At 37.7% G+C, this 15,903-nt stretch overlaps 1 pseudogene; it reads right to left on the bottom strand.

Annotated features, from left to right (window-relative positions):
• Nucleotides 1–2,463: 2,463 nt before the first annotated feature.
• On the bottom strand, nucleotides 2,464–3,171 carry LOC131647588 (dehydration-responsive element-binding protein 1E-like; annotated as a pseudogene).
• Between the last annotated feature and the right edge of the window lie 12,732 nt (nucleotides 3,172–15,903).

Here is a 15,903-nt window from a genome sequence, read left to right as displayed (position 1 = left end):
TTCTAGTGTATGTCGATGATTTGGTCCTTGGAGGAACTGACCTTCAGGAGATTCAACAAATCAAAGCCTTATTGGATGCTAAGTTTAGTATCAAGGATCTGGGCACCCTGAAATATTTTCTAGGCTTTGAAGTTGCTCGTAGTGCTCTTGGCATTTCCATTTGCCAACGCAAATATGCCCTCGATCTCATACAGGATGCTGGATTATTAGGCTCAAAGCCATGTGCTACTCCCATGCAGCCCCATCTGCAACTTCACAAATCATTTGGTGCTCCTATTTCTGAGCCTACTGCTTATAGGAGGTTACTTGGTCGATTGCTATATCTTACTCACACTAGGCCTGAGATAGCTTATGCTGTCAGCAAACTCAGCCAATTCCTCGAAGCTCCTACTGACAAGCATATGTTAGCTGGCTTACATGTCTTGAAATATCTTAAGAACAATCCTGGTCAAGGACTTCTTTTCAAATCATCCTCTGCCTTACGTCTCACAGGTTTTTCGGATTCTGATTGGGGTGCTTGTCCCGATACTCGTAGATCCACTTCTAGTACTTGTTTCTTTCTTGGTGATTCACTTATTAGTTGGAAAAGTAAGAAACAGGCCGTCATCTCCAGATCTTCATCCGAAGCAGAATACCGTGCTTTAGCACATGCTACATGCGAGGGCATTTGGCTAATGTCACTCCTTCGTGATTTCCAGCTCCATCATCCTATGCCTATTATCCTTTATTGTGACAACAAGTCCGCTATGCACATTGCTGCCAACCCTGTCTTTCACGAAAGAACGAAGCACATCGAGATTGATTGCCATGTCGTACGTGAAAAGGTGTTGGCTGGCCTCATTCACCTCATGCCCGTGACCACACAAGAGCAAGTTGCAGACATATTCATTAAATCTCTCCACCCGGGTCCCTTCAACATTCTTCAGTCCAAGCTTGGCATGATCGACATTCATTCCAGCTTGAGGGGGGCTGTGAAGGATGAACAGGATGAACAGGATATTATTGCACCAGCTGAAGTTACTAACTAACTTAGAAAGTTAGTTATGTCAGTTTTTTCTGTTTTGTGATTAGTGGATAGTTAGTTAGAGTTGTTACTAGCTAGCTATATATAGTGGATGTAACTGTAATAACAAATTGAGATTGAGATAACAGAATTTTGATTCCTTCTTTCTTCTCTATTCTCATGCAAGCTTAAACTGCTCATCAATGGCTGCATTGATATCTCCATGAATTTCTTCAGCAGTGTTGCATGTTTACAGTCCCTGAAAGACAAATTTATATTAAAATGAACAACGATTAAGAAACTAACTTCTGTACAAATGCATTTTAGGAATGTTGAGAATACCAGGAAATACATTTCCACTCTTATCAGTGCTACTCCTGCCCCTATGGTTGTTTGGAAATAACGAGTATGGTGTCGTTTTTGTACACTGATGAAAGTTACTGGAGGCTGATAGTTTGGTTCTAAGGAAGCACACACCTGCATAGATAGATGTTGCTTATATCAGAACATTTTTTTGTTATGAAAAGAACATATAAGTGTATGACAAGAGAGTAAATAAATGAACACTATTTAATAAAGGAAATCATGAATTTTTATGTGATTGAGAGCTTACAAACCTTCACATATATCTTTAGAGACACGTTAGCCAAATACTGCTTGGTGATTTTGAAGACATGCTTTGTTAGGCAGCACTGTGAAATTATACCAAGGTCTATGAAATTATCAAATATCAATCCATTTGGCTTACCGTAAAGAAACCATTATTGTGTGGCAATATTGCTAATAAGAGCTCCAATATCCTTTCCTTTAGTTTTAACAAGAGCTATATGGATATCAACTCATCAGTTGTGGTTGATATAAGTACATCTTATTGTAAAAATAAGCAATCATTGATTGTTCCCATTGTAAATTGTTTAGAACATGTTATTAGTTCTAAAAGTTTCTATATACAGTATCTACCAATTAAATTCACATTCTGTATTCATTTTTAGCTCCAAAGATAAAGTTAAGTCACTTAAGTGTATGGAAGGAGTAATTAAATCTTTGTGTAAAGCAGTTGAAGTTCGATTTCTAATTAGCCTAATGTCAAAACATTTAACTCCCTTTGACATTTCATATTACTACAGTCAAAGAAATCATTAACAATAGTAGTGGAATAAAGAACTGTCATATTGCAATTTTAAAAAGGAACGTGATTCAGATTCACTTTATACTTGGTTACTTACTTTCACAGAAAAGCTGAAAAAAAGTGATATCTTTTTCAATTATAACCTATGTATATATACAATAATATTGAAATTAAACAATGGTTCAGTTCAGTACAAACTAATTTCCATTCTACAATCCAAAAAACAGTTACAGTACAAACAAATTTCCATTCTAAATTCCAAAACTAAAAGCAAACTTCAGATCAGAATAAATAAATAAATAATAAAAAAAACATTCCAAATCCAAACAAATCAAAGTGAAAAACTCCACAATGATACCTCAACATCTTCAAAGTCTGTATTAACATCTTGATACTCAAACTCATGCCCCAAGCTATGTGTAGGGGACAGCAGCGCCATATTTCTCAAGGAATCAGGAATGTTCAACACTTCTTTCTCTTCATCTTCTTCCATACGAAACATAAGCTGCTCCTCTGTAGTAGCGGAGGTGGCTACAGCGGTGTCAATATCATTAGTCGTTGAAGCTTTATCTGGTATGAAAATCTTGTCTGGTCTGAAAGCCTCGGCAGCTTTTGCTGCGGTCTTTTGTATATCTTTTGTCTCGGTGGTGCCAGGAAAAGGAAGTCGTCACGCCGAGTCTGCAAAGTTGAGACAGGCGTTGCGACCTCTCAATGACAAGGCCGCGACATCATGGGCTCGAGCTGCCATTTCGGCGGTTGGATAGGTTCCTAACCAAATTTTAGTTTTCTTGTTAGGCTCCCTCATTTCACACACCCACTTATCCAAGTTCCTTCTCACACTCCTATACACCGGGTGTCGAGTCTCCTTGAACTTCTTCCTCCCTGCACGCTTCTTCGGTGTACTCTCAGCCAGTCGAAGTTCCTCATTGAAAACTGACATGTAATGAGGTATCTCTAAATTAGGCAATGGCGGGTTTGAGGAAGTGGAAGCTTTTGAGGAACTTGGATGTGAAGTGGAAGACTTATCAGTTGGAAACATGTTTATATGATGAAGACGGTGGAAAAAGTTATTGATAGTGAAGGGAGTGAAGATAAAGGTTTTGTTATGGAGTGAGTTGGTGCTAAAGAGAGTGAAGAGTAAGGTGTTGTATATATAGGGAGCCATGGTTGAAGAAAAGAAGTAACAGTGTGAGTGTTTGTGAGTGTGTGATGTTTTGTGCGAGTGTACGATGTTCTGTGTGATGTTTTGTGTGAGTGTGTTAGATATTTTATAAGTATATGAGACAGCTGGTTTGCTCAGTTGGAACTTGGAAGATTTATTATGCTATATTTGGAAAAAAAGAAAGGGAAAGTGAAGAGAGAAAGACATAAAGACCCACACAAGGCTCAAAAAGAGTAATAAAGTTATCCATATAGTATCTTCTAAAAAAATATATTCTTATACCAAAACATACATCAACACCGAAACATACATCAACACCGAATGTACGGACGACACTGTTCATATATGGACGATATTGTTCATGAATGGACGATTTCTATTCATGTACGGACAGAACTGTTTACGGTACTATTCGTGAACAGTACTTTACAGTAGTCACCAAATTTGGTTAATGCAGTAATGAAGTTGGTTAATGCAACATCTAGGTATTAAAAATAATTTTTAGGAGTCACCAAACTTGGTTAATGCAGTGTAAAAACCTTGTTAATGCAGTAATAAAGTTGGTTAATGCAACATCCAGGTATTAAAAATAATTTTTAAAAGTCATCAAACTTGGTTAATGCAGTGTAAAAACTTGGGTAATGCAGTAATGAAGTTGGTTAATGCACGTCCAGGTATTAAAATTAAACGTTTGTACATGAATAGTCTTCGTCCGTATATGAACAGTGTCGTTCGTACATAAACAGTGTCGTCCATACATACAGTGTAGGTGTAAGGTTTGGTGTAATAATATCATTTATGTATCTTCTAAGACATTGAAATCATGTTTTTTTCCTCGAAGGAGACTTAATAAGGTTATTAAAGCTAACATAGGAGTATGCTATTTTTAGCTCTTATCTACTTTTAGTCAAAATATAAATAAATAAAAAATACTCTTAACTGCTTTAATAAATGTTTTGTATCAAAAATAATTTATTTAATATATTATTTTTATGAAATAAATCTCATGCAACGTTAATTTAAAAAATGTTACGTTATAATCAATCACAAATTATAGTTTATAAATTTTTTAAGTTAAATACATAAATAACCTAAATCAAACAATTATTGATTTATTGAAAGAGTTTTTCGAAAAACATATAATAAATAAATATTTTTTGACGACTATAAATTTTTCACTAGTTTTTAGTTTATTTTTATTAGTATTATGAAACTTGAAAAAAACACATAAAGAAAGAAACTTCATTGAATTATTCAATAAGACTAAAGTGTTACTTATAGCAAAAGTTAATGAGCACTCTTAGAATTAGGGGTGGAAATAGGCCAGACCGATAACAGGGGCCTACAGGCTAGTCTATATAGGTTCAGGCCAGGCCACACATTATTTTTAAATAAAAAAAGGCCTAGGCTTTTTTATAAGCCTATTTAGTTAAAAAGGCTAGGCCTCAGGCCCTAAAAGAAGCCTTTTAAGCCTATCAGGCCGGCCTATTTAAATAAATATGAATACTTTTTTATTATCATTATGTTATGTTTTATACGTTGAATTAAAATACTTAAATAAAATTTGGTTATTTTGAAGAACTTGTAAAACTAAGATGAAAACATCTGATAAACATTGTTTTCATAAGTTCTCTTAAAGAAATAGTCTTGTAAAAATTATGCTAAGAGGTAAGTTAAAATTGAAGGATAGAAAAACACTTAGAAAGGGGGGTTTGAATAAGTGTAGTCTAAAAACTTGGACGATAAAAATAAATTGCACAATTATTCTTATCCTGGTTCGTTGTTAACCAAACTACTCCAGTCCACCCCCACGGAGTAATTTACCTCACCTGAGGATTTAATCCACTAATCGCAACAGATTACAATGGTTTTCCACTTAGCCCACGACTAAGTCTTCTAGAGTATCCTGATCACAACCTGATCACTCTAGGAACAAATGCTTAGACACAAGCTAAGACTTTCTTAGAGTATCCTGACCACCACGTGATCACTCTAATTACAACTGCTTAGACACAAGCTAAGACTTCCTAGAGTATCCTGATCAACACTTGATCACTCTAGTTACTTACAAATTAATGTAATCAATTCTAAGAGTATTACAATTGCTTCTGAAAAGCTATAATCACAACAGTGATAGTTCTCTTAACGTTTAAGCTTAATCTCACTAATATATTACAACAACAATGTAGTGAGCTTTGATGAAGATGAAGTTTCTGAGCTTTGAGTTGAACAGCGTTTCAGCAAGTTTTTCAGAATAAGTTCTTTCAGAATCGTTAACCTTGCTTCTCATCAGAACTTCATATTTATAGGCACTTGAGAAGATGACCGTTGGGAGCATTTAATGCTTTGCCTATTCCGTACAGCATTGCATTTAATGTTTCACGCTTTTGTCAACTACCTCGAGCCTTGTTCACGCTGTGTCTACTGACGTTGCCTTTAATAGCTTCCAACGTTCCTTTTGTCAGTCAGCGTAGCCTGCCACCTGTACTTTCTTTTGATCTGATGTTTGTGTATACAACGTTTGAATATCATCAGAGTCAAACAGCTTGGTGCATAGCATCTTCTTGTCTTCTGACCTTGAAGTGCTTCTGAGCGTGATACCATGAGAACTTCAGTGCTTCTGCTTCTGAACTCAAGTTCTTCTGATGCTTCCATAGACCCATGTTCTGATTCTTCCTTGACCATCTTCTGATGTCTTGCCAGACCATGTTCTGATGTTGCATGCTGAACCTTCTGAGACAAAGCTTCTAAGCGCTGATTTGTGCATACTCTTTATATATTTCCTGAAAGGGAAATTGCAATGTATTAGAGTACCACATTATCTCACACAAAATTCATATCCTTGTTATCATCAAAACTAAGAATATTGATCAGAACAAATCTTGTTCTAACAATCTCCCCCTTTTTGATGATGACAAAAACATATATAAATGATATGAATTTGCGATCAGAAAGAGCAGACGGCTAAAAACAATTTACACAGCTATAGCATAAGCATGTGAATATGTCTCCCCCTGAGATTAACAATCTCCCCCTGAGATGAATAATCTCCCCCTGAAATTAATACTAGAAGAATTTTATAAATAAAAGACTTCCCTGAGTATTTCAGTAGAGACGTTCACAGTGCTTGATCTTCAGAACATTCATGACTTCTGATTTCTGCTTCCATAGGACAGCTTCAGAACATTGAATTTCTTTAGATCCTCAGAACATTCACAGCTTCTGACTTCTGCTTCCATCGGACAGCTTCAGAACTTGAATTTCTTTGATCTTCAGAACATTCCCAGCTTCTGACTTCTGCTTCCATCGGACAGCTTCAGAACTTGAATTTCTTTAGATCTTCAGAACATCCACAGCTTCTGATTCTTGCTTCCATTGGGACAGCTTCAGAGCTTGAATTTCTTCTTACATCACTTCATGCTAGATTGTATCAGAACATTGTTGAATATACCAGAGCATCATCAGAGCATCTCTACATCCTGAAATGTTACAGAACAAAACTAAACGACAAAAGTCAGCATGAATGAGTCAAAACATAGAATATGTTGCAGAATACATAATATGTATCAGAGCCATATAGAATGTGTCAGAACAAATAGACATAATGTTTCAGATCATATTCTATCATCAGAATATCTGAACATTCTTCCTTCTTGCTTCTGATGTTGATCTTGATTCATCTTGTTGCTTCTCATGTTGATCTTCAATTCCTGCAACAACACAACTTAAAGCATAGAACTTTGCAAGTTATGTTAGTAAAGCAACTGATTAAATCAAATCATTTATCACATATTTCTCCCCCTTTTTTGTCATAACATCAAAAACATAAAAGATTCAGATGAAAAACGAAAAGAAACACATGGAAGAAAAAGATAATTTTCATTGAAGCTCAAAAAAAAACAGAAGTACAAAAGTACAAGAAGATAAGGAAGAGAAGATGCACAAAACAGATGCAGCAAAAGCAAAAACAAAACAACTAAGACTCAATCTAAGATGACCCTAGCCTTGACAAGATCTTGGCCAGCATCTCTTGAACCCCATTGTTGTGCTCATTCTGCTTCTCTATGAAAGCTCTAAACTCAGCATTGACTGAGCTTTGCTCATCCTGGTTCTTCTGAAGAACTTCCAGAGTCCTTGCAAGACGGGAAGGTTCATCAACAGAAGCTTCACAGCTTCTATCCAACGGGATGGCATTGTGATCTGTAGCTTCCATTGATAGATCATTTGCAGGGATTTCCTCAACAGGAACTGATTCAGCAACATGATCTTCTACATCTGCTTCTTGCATTGAAGCATCTCCATAATCTGCAGCTGGAATCTCAGAAACTCCATTCTCAAGTGCCTGAAGAATGGCAGCTAGATTCCTGGGGGCAGAAGGACCTTCAACTTCTAGTGGGTCAACAACTTCTGGAATGACCAAGCTTGGGTCTTCCTTAGAAGGGTTTTCCCTCAGGAAGTCAAAGAGGGTCTTGAAATCCCCGAGCAGAACTGGATATTGAGGTCTCCAGACCATAATTTCCCTGCAAGGATTAGCTTCCAATGCAGCAGCCAATCTTGCTACTTCCAATTCATCCACAAATGGGCTTTTCTTCCAAGGTATATCTTCCTCTGAGACGAGCAAACCAGAAGTCTTCATAGCTTCTCATAATTCCACGAGGCCGTGGAGCAGCTTCTACACAGGCTTCCTGAAGTTCTAGAGCATATGATTCTCTGCGTAAGATCCTCCAGAACTTCCTCATAGCGACGTCATTTAGGCCAGAACTTTCAACAATTCTGAGGGTGTCAAAGATACTTCTGAGATTCTTCATTACTTTTTCAAAAATTACACCAATAGGGTAGACAAGGCGGGATTTTATTTTGGTTTTTGAAAAGGCAGGGTTGGGGATGAAATAAGGTTGAGGTTCTCTATCCAATCTATAAGAAGATTCTGCTTCAGTATCAGAATCTAACACTACCACTTCAGCTTCAGGACGAGGCTTGGGAGTGTAGTTGCAATCACGGAGTAGCTGTTCATGTGATGCAGAGGTTGGAAGATCAGAACCACTATGGTTGTTTTGAGAGGTAGAAGGAATGGGTTCAAAGTTGGCATGGGGAGGAGGTTGAGAGATGGAGATATTTGTGTGAGGTGGAAAGAGAGTTTGAAGGGGTGGTATATCCAGAACAGGATTGATGGTGGGTGGAGAAGAAGGAATGGTTACAGGAGAAGATGGAGGTGTAAGAACATGGACAGTTATAGGTGATTCTGATGTGGCTTTTTCTGGTTCAGGAATAGGGGCACCCGCTATTGGTGCAACTTCTGAAATACCAGCAGGAGTAGAATCAGGTTCAGAAATACATATACCTTTGGATGCTTTCTGAAGAGCTTTGACCACAGTCTCAGTCTTCTTCTGCTTCTTACTCTTCGACTCTTCAACAATCTTTGTTTTGCCGCTAGAGATCTCTTTCCTTCTGACGCTCGCATGAACTTCCTGTTGATTCACAGCCTCTTGAACAACATTTTCTTCATCAGATTCTTGAAGAATCATCTTCCTTTTTCTAGTTTTCTTCTTCTCAACAACTTCAACAATCTCAGCATTGTTATTTGACTTCTTCTTCTTTTTCTCAGCTTCCTTATTTTTCTTCTCAAAATCAACAAAAACAGCCTTAACAACCTTTACAATGACTTCTTCTGGGACCACTTCTTTCTTAGTGGTAGCAGCAACTTTCTAAACAACCTTCACTCGATTAACAGAAGGATGATCAAACTTTCTTTTGGTCCTTTCTTCCTTCTTGCGATTTACTTTAATTGGAGCACCTTTCTCTTGATCTTTAAGACTTTTATCCTCTTTTTGTGACTTCAGATACCTAGTTCTGACTTCTGGTACCTCACTATTGAAGAAGGTTCCAAATTCAGCTAGAACGGGTTTTCTTCTGATTCTTGTTCCAGCAAGAGGTTGGGGAGTCTTAATGATAGCCTTAATCACTTTCATCTTCTTTAACGTGAAAGCATTCAGGCAGGCCCCGGAGGTGACAGCAAGGTCTTTGATAATACCTTCAGATTCCAGGTCCTCAATGAAGGATAGAAAAACACTTAGAAAGGGGGGGTTTGAATAAGTGTAGCTTTAAAAACTTGACAGATAAAAATAAATTGCACAGTTATTTTTATCCTGGTTCGTTGTTAACTAAACTACTCCAGTCCACCCCCGCAGAGATGATTTACCTCAACTGAGGATTTAATCCACTAATCGCACGGATTACAATGGTTCTCCACTTAGTCAGCAACTAAGTCTTCCAGAGTCTTCTGATCACACACTGATCACTCCAGGAACAACTGCTTAGATACCCTCTAAGACTTTTCTAGAGTATTCTGATCCACACGATCACTCTAGTTACAACCTGCTTAGATAACCTCTAAGACTTCCTAGAGTATTCTGATCCACACGATCACTCTAGTTCCTTACAACTTAATGTAATCAATTCTAAGAGTATTACAATTGCTTCTTAAAAGCTATAATCACAAACTGTGATATTTCTCTTAACGTTTAAGCTTAATCTCACTAATATATTACAACAGCAATGTAGTGAGCTTTGATGAAGATGAAGATTCTGAGCTTTGAGTAGAACAGAGTTTCAGCAAGTTAATAGGCGTTGTTTTTGTTCAGAATCGTTAACCTTGCTTCTCATCAGAACTTCATATTTATAGGCGTTGGAGAAGATGACCGTTGAGTGCATTTAATGCTTTGCGTGTTCCGTACAGCATCGCATTTAATGTTATACGCTTTTGTCAACTACCTCGAGCCTTGTTCACGCTGTGTCTACTGACGTTGCCTATAATAGCTTTTAACGTTCCTTTTGTCAGTCAGCGTAGCTTGCCACTTGTACTTCCTTCTGATCTGATGTTTGTGAATACAACGTTTGAATATCATCAGAGTCAAACAGCTTGGTGCAAAGCATCTTCTGATCTTCTGACCTTGAAGTGCTTCTGAGCGTGATACCATCAGAACTTCAGTGCTTCTGATCTCATGTTCTTCTGATGCTTCCATAGACCCATGTTCTGATTCTGCTTCGACCATCTTCTGATGTCTTGCCAGACCATGTTCTGATGTTGCATGCTGAACCCTTTGAGACACAGCTTCTGAGCGCTGAATTATGCATACTCTTTATATAATTCCTGAAAAGGAAATTGCATTGGATTAGAGTACCATATTATCTTAAGCAAAATTCATATTATTGTTATCATCAAAACTAAGATAATTGATCAGAACAAATCTTGTTCTAACAATCTCCCCCTTTTTGATGATGACAAAAACATATATAAATGATATGAATTTGCGATCAGAAAGAGCAGACGGCAAAAGACAAATTACACAGCTATAGCATAAGCATATGAATATGTCTCCCCCTGAGATAATCTCCCCCTGAAATAAATACTCGAAGAACTTTAATAAAAGACTTCCCTGATTATTTCGGTAGAGACGATCACATAAGCTTCTGTCTTCAGAGAATTCATAGCTTCTGACTTCTGCTTCCATTGGACAGCTTCAGAACTAGAATTTCTTTAGATCCCTAGAACACTCACAGCTTCTGATTCCTGCTTCCATCTAGGACAGCTTCAGAACTTGAATTTCTTCGATCTTCAGAACATTCATAGCTTCTGATTTCTGCTTCCATTTAGGACAGCTTCAGAACTTGAATTTCTTTGATCTTCAGAACATTCACAGCTTCTGATTTCTGCTTCCATTTAGGACAGCTTCAGAACTTGAGTTTTCTGGATCTTTAGAACATTCACAGCTTCTGATTTCTGCTTCCCTCGGATAGCTTCAGAGCTTGAATTTCTACCAACATCACTTCATGCTAGATTTGTATCAGAACATTGTTGAATGTACCAGAGCATCATCAGAGCATCTCTACATCCTGAAATGTTACAGAACAAAAACTAAACGACAAAAGTCAGCATGAACGAGTCAGAACATAAAATGTATATTCGAACACATGATATGTATCAGAGCCATATAGGCTAAAATAATGTATCAGAGCAAATAGAATTTTGTCAGATCAAATAGACAAATATGGATCAAATTCTATTATCAGTGCTTCTGATTCATTCTTCTTTCTTGCTTCTGATTTCTGAAGCTTGATAGCACTCAGCTTGCTTCAGTTTCCATGAGCTTATTCTTTTTACAGAATAACACTTCTTATGGTTTTGCTTCTTGTGTTTGCTTTAAAGATTCTCTTCACTTCTTTATACCTGCAAAACACTTAAACCATATAGAACTTGCAGTTCTTGTTAGTAAATGTGTGGGAGCTTTACCCAGCAACTGATAGATTAATCAAATCATTTATCATTTATCTTCTCCCCCTTTTTGTCATAACATCAAAAAACAAAAAAGATTCAGAGACAAACAAAACGAAACACACAGAGGAAGAAGATGATTTCATTGAAGTTCAAACAGCAGGTACAGAAGTACATGAAGATAAGTAAGATCAGATGCACAAAGACAGATGTAACGAAAAGAAAGAAACAACACAGACTCAATCTAAGATGGCCCTAGCCTTGACAAGATCTTGGCCAGCATCTCTTGAACCTCATTGTTGTGTCCATCTTGCCTCACCATGAAAGCTCTATACTCAGCATTGAGTGAGCTTTGCTCATCCTGTCTCTTCTGAATTTCTTCTAGAGTCCTTGCAAGACGAGAAGATTCATCAGAAGAAGCTTCAACGCTTTCAACCACAGGAATAGCAACTTGATCTATAGCTTCCATGGATAGATCATTTGCAGGGATGTCCTTAACAGGATCTGATTCAGCAACATGATCTTCAGCATCTGCTTCTTGCATGGAAGCATCTCCATATTCTGCAGCAGGAATTTCCGAGTCTCCATTCTCAAGTGCCTGAAGAATGGCAGCTAGATTCCTGGGAGCAGAAGGACCTTCAACTTCTGGTGGGTCAACAACTTCTGGAATGACCAAGCTTGGGTCTTTCTCCGAAGGGTTTTCCCTCAGATAGTCAAAGAGAGTCTTGAAGTCTCCGAGCAGAACAGGATAATCAGGAATAAAGATAACGATATCCCTGCATGGATTTGCTTCCATTTCAGCAGCCAGTCTTAATTGTTCCATCTCATCCAAGAAGGCCTTCTCTTCCAACAGATGTCTTCCTTTGAGACTAGCAAACCAGAAGTCTTCATAATTCCTCAGAATTCCACGAGGCCGTGGGGCAGCAGCTACACAGGCTTCCTGAAGTTCTAAAAACAGAGCATCTGATTCTCTGCGAAAGATCCTCCAGAAGTTCCGCATAGCAACATCATTCAATCCAGAACTTTCAGCAATTCTGAGAGTATCAAAGATACTTCTGAGATTCCTCTTTATGTTTTGAAAAACTACACCAATAGGATATACAGGGCGGAATTTTATTTGGGTTTTTGAAAAGGCAGGGTTGGAAGTGAAGTACGGATGAGGTTCTCTATCCAACCTATAAGAAGATTCTGCTTCAGTATCAGAATCTAACACTACCACTTCAGCTTCAGGACGAGGCTTGGGAGTGTAATTGCAATCACGGAGCAGCTGCTCATGTGATGCAGAGGTTGGAAGAGGAGAATCACAAAGATTGTTTTGAGAGGTGGAGGGAGTATGTTCAAGGGTGGCATTGAGAGAAGGTTGAGATGGAAAGAGAGTTTGAAGGGGTGGTATATCCAGAACAGGATTTATTGTAGGTGGAGAGGAAGGAATGGTTATAGGAGAAGATGGAGGTGTAAGAACATGGACAAAGACAGGTGATTCTGATGTGGCTTTTTCTGGTTCAGGTGTAGGGACAACCTCTATTGGTGCAACTTCTGAACGAACAGCAGGAACAGAATCAGGTTCAAAAATGCATATACCTTTGGAACCTCTCAGAAAAGCTTTGGCCACATCCTCAGTCTTCTTCTGCTTCTTACTCTTCGGCTCTTCAATAATCTTTGCTTTGCCGCTAGCGATTTCTTTCCTTCTGACATATGCCAGAACTTCTGGTTGATTCTCAGCCTCTTGAGAGACATTTTCTTCATCAGACTCTTGAAGAATCATCTTCCTTTTTCTTGTTTTCTTCTTCTCAACAGCTTCCTTCCCTTTCTTCTCAAACTCATCAGAGACAGACTTAGCAACCTTTGCAATGACCTCTTTAGAAACATCTTGTTTCTTAGAGACAGCAGAAGGATAATCATGCTTTCTTTTAGTCCTTTCTTCCTTCTTCTTATTTATTTTTATTGGAGCACCCTTCTCTTGATTTTTGAGATATTTATTTTCTTCTTGTGATAACAGATACCTAGTTTTGACTACAGGTACCTCACAGTTGAAGAAGGTTTCAAACTCAGCAAGAACAGGTGCTCTTCTGATTCTTGTATCAGTAAGAGGTTGAGGAGTCTTACTGATAGTCTTAATTACTTTCATCTTCTTCAAAGTGAATGCATTCAGACAAGCCCCAGATGTGACAGCAAGGTCTTTCACAATACCTTCAGATTCCAAGCTTTCAACAATCTTTGAATGCACCAAAAGATTTGAAATAATCCTTCCAAAAGGAATGATTGTTCCACCTTTTTCTCTGAAAGCGTTTCTGGAATCCTTTACTGCTTTCCACAAGTGGTTGAAGATGATTTAGATCGCATCAACCTTCTTCCCAGTGGCAATGCAATAAAGAATATACTTTTGCTCATTACTGATGAAATCCGAAGCATGTGTTGCTTTCCTATGGTAGAAACACCCAAGAATGATCTTTGTCCAGATTTTGTAGATATCTCTCAAATCCTTGACGTGTTTTGTTTTCTTGACATTTGGATAGAGAGTGGATAGAACATCTTCCCAAACTGCCCTTTTATCAATCTCAAAAGCCCCTTCAGGGTTTTTCAGATCAAACATCACTCTTAGGATGTTTTCAGTAATAACAACAAACTTTCCATGGACGAAAGAAAGTATTGATTTTGGAGCAACCACAGCATGTGCCCAGAATTCCTTGACAAGATCCGGATAAACTGGGCCAACGAACTCAGCGAACAACGAGATCCATCCTTGAAAGATGATGTCTTCTTTAAGATGAAATCCATGTTCTTCAAGGTTGTGGAAATCAACAATGAGTTCACATATAACTTCTAATTTGTCCTTGGGAATAGAGCATGCAACAACAGGAGTAAGTTGCAAAATTTCTTCTTGGAGATGGTGAGGAACAGATGTACCAACATTTTGGGATGAGAAGGCAGCCATGGATGCAGAATGAACAAAAACGAACAGGAGAAGAGAACTGGGTTTTTGATTAGGGTTTTAGAAAACGGCTAAGAACTTTTCAAACGAGAGAATGCAAGAAGAAAGAGAGATAAGGGAGCGAAAAAGATGTATGATATGATTTGAAAAGAATATAAGGAGACGAATATAAAATAGAAAATGAAAAGGAATAAATAAACAAAATGAATAGTTTCAGAATCAAAAGAAATCATTTTCATTAAATGACGAGTGACGTGAGGAGAGAGATCGTGGTAAAAGAAATGATTTAAAACAGTTACCTAGGTCGGCGTCTTTTCAACTGCACGCTTCGTACTGACCGTAGAGACACGTGTTCATCATCAGATAATGGATGACAGGTGTGAAATATTCAATAGGCTTTACGCCTTCTGATTCCAATCACTGCTTCTGAATTGATCAAGTTTCTCTTCTGGAAACACTCCTTTTGAAGTGTGCTGATATAAATCTGAATGATCTTCTGATCCATTACTTCTGATATACACAGCTTCTGGAGATTCACTTTTTTTTGTTCTGCAGCTTCTGATAAGACAAAAATGTATCTGCAGAAATTCTTAAGCTGCTTTGTTTCATCAGAAACAAGTTTATCATCAAACCAGATATTTATTGATTCGTCCACAATCAATGTTTCAATATTGTATATTCTGTAGCATTTAGAGCATTCAGAATAATCAAGAACGAAACATCAATGCTTTAGAAACAAACAAAACAGATGGTTCTAAGACTAATAAACTTTCTTTTCTGATCTCCTACGAATATAGTTTCTTCAACAGATTTAAGTACCAGAACTTGGAAGACAGTCCTTCTTCCCTTCAAGTGTTGAGACCAACTTGAGTCCAGGTGACATGACATGTTGACTTTTATCTTCTTTGTCGCCAAGAGAATCTGCAAAAGAAATAGTCTTTTTCTTTGGTACCCACATCTTCTTGGGTCCTTTCTTGTTAGATTTTCTCAAGTTCTGATTGAACTTGGGTTTAACATTGTAAGCAATAGGAGGAACAACATGATAATTTTTAATGTGAGTTTCATGATATTTCCTAGGTTGTGTCACATGCTTTTTGGTGTGTGTTATGTGAGAACTTTGAGCATGTGAAGTGTGCCTAATATCATGGGAGTGGCCATACTTGAACTGATCATACAATGGCTTGTATGTGAATTTCATTTCATCAACAGGTTCAAGTTTGTATGGGGTTTCACCCTCAAAACCAATGCCGACTCTTTTGTTTCCAGACACAGCATATATCATAGAAGCTAGCTGACTTCTGCCAATACTTCTAGATAAGAACTTCCTGAAACTTAAATCATATTCTTTCAGAATATGGTTTAGACTAGGAGTGGATTTTTCTGAATCAGAAGGAGATCCAACATT

This window comes from Vicia villosa, linkage group LG2 (genome assembly GCF_029867415.1).
Source record: "Vicia villosa cultivar HV-30 ecotype Madison, WI linkage group LG2, Vvil1.0, whole genome shotgun sequence".
NCBI classification, from domain to species: Eukaryota; Viridiplantae; Streptophyta; class Magnoliopsida; order Fabales; family Fabaceae; genus Vicia; species Vicia villosa.
Note: the sequence above shows the minus strand (reverse complement) of the source record. Positions and strands in the feature narration are given on the sequence as shown.